At 41.9% G+C, this 5,848-nt stretch overlaps 1 pseudogene; it reads left to right on the top strand.

Moving 5' to 3' along the window:
• The first annotated feature begins 2,489 nt into the window (after positions 1-2,489).
• LOC128045557 (bifunctional 3'-phosphoadenosine 5'-phosphosulfate synthase 1-like) lies at positions 2,490-5,081 on the top strand (annotated as a pseudogene).
• Positions 5,082-5,848: the final 767 nt, after the last annotated feature.

Genomic DNA, 5,848 nt, shown 5'->3' with positions numbered 1-5,848 from the left:
ATGACTATATATGTATATAGTATAATATATGTATGTACATATATACATATATATTTACAACAGTGATATTTGAAATAACTTATTCAGAATTTTTTATTTGTTCATTTGAACCCAGCTTCATCCAAACACCTGATAAAAATACCAAAGGACATTAGCACATACATATATCATGGAGATAAATAGAAATATCAAAGATGTGATAATTGCCCCCATATACTCTAATTCATGTAATGAGGTTATAGTAAGGAAAATTATACATTTCCTGACACAGAAAGTAGAGCTAGTGAATTTTCTACATAGTACATATCTATATATTAATGGCATGTATATATTAATGGCATGTATATCTTAGCTTTGTGTATCATCCATAGCTCTTGGGTGAGTTGTTACTAAATAACTATATGCCTCTTATCTATTTTTACTAGATTAATATCTCCTATGTCACACTTTGACCTCCTAGAGGTAACAGCATTGAACCTATATGACAGATAATAATGGAATACTGTTTTTATTGCAGTGAAAAGAAAAAGAAATACTAAAGGGATTAATACATAGTGCAATTGCTTATTAAGTGACTCAAAATCACTTGATATGTACAGTATATTATGTGTAAGGTCTGTATGTACTCAGTCGTGTCCGATTCTTTGAGACCCCATAGACTGTAGCCTGCCAGACTCTTGTGCCCATGAGATTTCCCAGGCAAGAATACTGGAGTGGGTTGCCATTCTCTTCTCCAGCGATTGAACCCATGTCTCTTATGTCTCTTGCATTGGCAAGTGGGTCCTTCACCAATAGCACCACCTGGGAAGCCCTGACTATAGGATAGTGTAACCATGGGGCTTCCTAGGTGGCGATAGTGGTAAAGAACCCACTTGCCAGTGCAGGAGATGTAAGAGACTTGGGTCAGTCCCTGGGTTGGGAAGATCCCCTGGAGAAGGGACTGGCAACCTGCTCCAGTGCTCTTGCCTGGGAAATCCCACGGAGAGAGGAGCCTGGTGGGTTACAGTCCATAGGGTCGCAAAGAGTCGGACACGACTGAAGCAATTTGGCATGTACACATGCATAGTCTATTAAGCATATGATAGCATCTGTCTAAATATATATATATATATATATATATATATACACCTTAATTTAAAAATGACTTATTGCTAAAACATGAAAACCATCATGAGCCTTCAGCGAGTTGAAAATATTTTTGCCGGAGGATTTGAAATATTGTGAGAGTTACCAAAATGTGACAGAGACATGAAGTGAGCAAATACTTTTGGAAAAACAACACCCAGAGACTTGCTAGACACAGGGTTGTCACAGACCATTAATATCTAAAAACTGTAATACAGTGAAACAAGGTGTGTCTGTATTCGTTTAATGGAATAGTACACAGCAATGAGATTGATAAATTGTAAGTACATGGATAAATTTACAAACATAAAACTGAGCAACAGAAACCAAGAACATGTTCTGTATGATTTCATTCGTGTGAAATTCAGAAGACACTTAAAACTATAGTGTTTAAGAATACAAGCTTAAGGAAGTGTTTACCATACAAGGCATGATAATGATTACCTTTTTGGGATAGTAATTAAAAGGTAGTAAATGGCAACCCACTCCAGTGTTCTTGCCTGGAGAATCCCAGGGACAGGGGAACCTGGTGGGCTGCCGTCTATGCGGTCGCACAGAGTCGGACACGACTGAAGCAACTTAGCAGTAGCAGCAACTGTTACCAAACTTGCAAAAATAAAAGTATCACATGGAAATACTGTAAACAATTGTATGCCAACAAATTAGATAATTTAGAGGAAATGACCAAATTCCTAGAAATACAAGTTACCAAAACTGACTCAAGAAAAAAAATAGAAAATTTGAGTAGATCTATAACAAAAAGAATGAAATAGTAACTTAAAGACTTCCCACAAAGCAAAGCTCAGAATTTGATAACGTGACAGGTGAATTTTATCAAACATTTAAATAGGAATTAATAGCAACCCTTCACAAAATTTTCCAAAAAACAGAGGGAGAAGGAACTCATTCTATTGAGTCAGTGTTACCCTGATACCAAAATCAGTCAAAGATATCAAAGAAAAGTCCCATGTCCCATATACTTTCCTGATCCACATCAGAAGTGCAGCCAACAGGTCACACAACCAGAATCTAGAGCACAAAGTGCATAAGTCAGAGCATACTCTCTGGCTCTGCCCTGCCCCCACAGACCTCCCCTCATCCTTCTACAGTCCAGGGGCTGAGAACCCTGGCACCCTGTGTACTCTCTACAGCCATGGAGAACCTCCCTACCTTGGGAACCTGTATAAGAAAGCCGTATTGAGCAATCACATGCAGAACTGGGAGAGGCAGAGGGCAAATAAAGGCACCTATCAAGTTCACTAGTTGACAGAAACGAGGGCCAGGTGGTAGAAACCAGAGGAGGCTTTTGTGGTTGCAGAGTTTCACTGACAGGCTTATCTGGAGCAGGAAAGACCACAGTGAGCATGGTTTTGGAGGAGTACTTGGCTTGCCAGGATACCATGCTATACTTTGGATGGTGACAACATTCATCAAGCTCTCAATAAAAACCTTGGCTTTAGTCTTGAATAGAGATGGGAATGTTTGATGAGTTGCAGAAGTTACTAAGCTGTTTACAGGTGCTGGCTTAGTGTGCATCACATATTTTATACTACCTTATACTCGAGATCTTGGGCTCCAAACTCACTGCAGATGGTGAATCACTGCAGTCCCTTTGGGAGGAAAGCTATGACAAACCTAGACAGTATATTAAAAAGTAGAGACATCACTTTGCCGACAAAGATCTGTATTGTCAAAGCTATGGTTTTTCCAGTAGCCATGTACCAATGTGACAGTTGGACCATATAGAAGGCTAAGCGCTGAAGAATTGATGCTTTCCATTTGTAGTGCTCGAGAGGATGCTAGAGTCCCTTGGACAAGAAGAAGATCAAGTAAGCCAATCCTAAAGGAAATCAACCCTGAACATTCACTGGAAGGACTGATGCTGAAGCTGAAGCTCCAGTACTTGGACCACCTAATGCCAAGAGCTGACTCACTGGAAAGACCCTGATGCTGGGAAAGACTGAAGGCAAAAAAAGAAGGGGGTGGCAGCGGATTAGATGGTTATATAGCACTACCAACTCAATGGACATGGATTTGGGTGGACTTCAAGAGATAGTGGGACAGGGGAACCTGGTGAGCTACAGTCCATGAGATAGCAAAGAGTTAGACACAACTTAGCAACTGAACAACAGCAACAATACTCAAGATCACCACAAGTGAAGTCGCTCAGTCATGCCAACTCTTTGTGACCCATGTACTGTAGTCTACCAGGCTCTCCATCCATGGGATTTTCCAGGCAAGAATACTGGAGTGGGTTGCCATTTCCTTCTCCAGGAGATATTCCCAACCCAGGGACTGAACCCTGGTCTCCCGCATTGTAGGCAGATGCTTTACCGCCTCAGCCACCAGGGAAGTCAACCTCGGTAGGGGCGTCCTGTGTTGGCTTGAGCTGTCAAGGTCAGAATCCAAAGGTGGATTTTTGGCTGGAGGGAGCATCTTGTCCTGGGTCCTGCCCTGGGAAAATCACCAGGGAAGTGAGGACCCTCTCAGCTGCAGGGCCCTTGGACTCCTAAGGCTGCTTGGTGCTGGCTGCTGGGGTTCCCTTCTAACCAGTCGATCTGGGCCACCACAGACTAGCTGGAGGCAGCTGCCACCATTTCCACCAACAAGAAACAGGTGGGCCACACCCTGGCTAGAAAGAAAGAAAGTGCAGTTGCTCAGTAGTGTCCGATTCTTTGTAACCCTATGGACTGTAGCCTACCAGGCTCCTCTGTCTATGGAATTTTCCAGGCAAGAGTACTGGAGTGGGTTGCCATTTCCTTCTCCAGGGGATCATCCGGACCCAGGGATTGAACCTGGGTCTCCCGCATGGTAGGCAGACGCTTTACAATCTGAGCCACCAGGGAAGATGTTCTTTTTCAAGATCACCGTATTGCATGGCAAATTCCTCAGGGTGTGTTTGCCTCTTTTTTTTTTTTTTTTTTTTGAAGTATTTGTTGATGCTTCCCTGTATGTTAGTGAACAGAGCTATTAAAGGACTCTAACAAAAACCACAGGCTAGAGAATTAAAGATTTCATTTGAATCAGTTCTGAATATAAAAAACCAAAGACCCCTGAACTGATGCTGAAAATAGACTTGTGATAGAAATGACTGTATGCAGTAAGAGTTTTGGAACTTCTCTGGGAACAGGGTGTTGTACCTGTGACATCCTGTGTGTGCCAGAAAATAAACTTCATTTGGCAAAAACAGATGGAGAAAAATTACAGCATTAAAAATTAATAAAGTGGATATGCAGTGACCTACAGGTTTTGGCAGAAGGTTGGCCCAGCCCATTGAATGGTTTTATGAGAGAGAGGGAGAACTTGCAATACCTTCATTTTGATTGTCTTCTGGATGGGGGTGTCATTTTAATTTGTCAGTGCCTGTAGTTCTGACAGGCTACTCAAAAAGATAAATGCTGGACATCTGGACAGCATTTTCCCTGATGTAAAAGGGTCACTGTTTGGCTCTTCTTTACAATACTGAGCTTTTTTTTTCTTTTTTTTTTTAACACAGGAAGAAAGAGCACTGTGTTAGACAGGAAGGAACAGCATTCAGGACCACCCCTACATCAAGATTGTTTTACAGAAAGGAGATTGGCTGATAGGAGACTTTCAAGTCTTTGACCAAATTTATTGGAATGAATGACCTTTGTCAGTATTCCACTCTTACTGAGCTAAAGCAGATGTTTAAAGACATGAATGCTGATGCTGTATTTGTATTTAATTACAAAACCTAGTGTACAATGGACATGCTCTTTTAATGCGGGATACTCAAAAGCAAATTCTAGAGAGGGCCTACAGGTTCCCTGTCTTTCTCCTTCACCCTGTTGGTGACTGGACAAAAAGATAATAATGTTCCTTTGATGTGGCACATGAAGCAGCAAGCTGAACTGCTGGAGGAAAAAATCATGAATTCTGAAACAGCAGTGGTGACCATCTTCTACAAGCATGCTGGACCAAATGTGGTCCAATAGCACTGCAGATTCTATTCTGCAGTCTGGAATCAAGATTGCCAGGAGAAATATCAATAACCTCAGATATGCAGATGACACCACCCTTATGGCAGAAAGTGAAGAGGAACTAAAAAGCCTCTTGATGAAAGTGAAAGTGGAGACTGAAAAAGTTGGCTTAAAGCTCAACATTCAGAAAATGAAGATCATGGCATCTGCTCCCATCACTTTATGGCAAATAGATGGGGAATCAGTGTCAGACTTTCTTTTTGGGGCTTCAAAATCACTGCAGATGGTGATTGCAGCCATGAAATTAAAAGACTCTTACTCCTTGGAAGAAAAGTTATGACCATAGACAGCATATTCAAAAGCAAAGACATTACTTTGCCAACAAAGGTCTGTCTAGTCAAGGCTATCGTTTTTCCAGTAGTTGTGTATGAATGCGAGAGTTGGACTATGAAGAAAGCTGAGCACTGAAGAATTGATGCTTTTGAACTGTGGGGTTCGAGAAGACTCTTGAGAGTCCCTTGGACTGCAAGGAGATCCAACCAGTCCATTCTAAAAGAGATCGGTCCTGGGTGTTCTTTAGAAGGAATGATGCTAAAGCTGAATCTCCAGTACTCTGGCCACCTCATGCGAAGAGTTGACTCGTTGGAAAAGACTCTGATGCTGGGAGGGATTGGGGGCAGGAGGAGAAGGGGACGACAGAGGATGAAATGGTTGGATGGCATCACAGACTCGATGGACGTGAGTTTGAGTGAACTCCGGGTGTTGGTGATGGACAGGGAGAC

The sequence above is a fragment of the Budorcas taxicolor genome, chromosome 3 (assembly GCF_023091745.1).
Source record: "Budorcas taxicolor isolate Tak-1 chromosome 3, Takin1.1, whole genome shotgun sequence".
Lineage (NCBI taxonomy): Eukaryota > Metazoa > Chordata > Mammalia > Artiodactyla > Bovidae > Budorcas > Budorcas taxicolor.
Note: the sequence above shows the minus strand (reverse complement) of the source record. Positions and strands in the feature narration are given on the sequence as shown.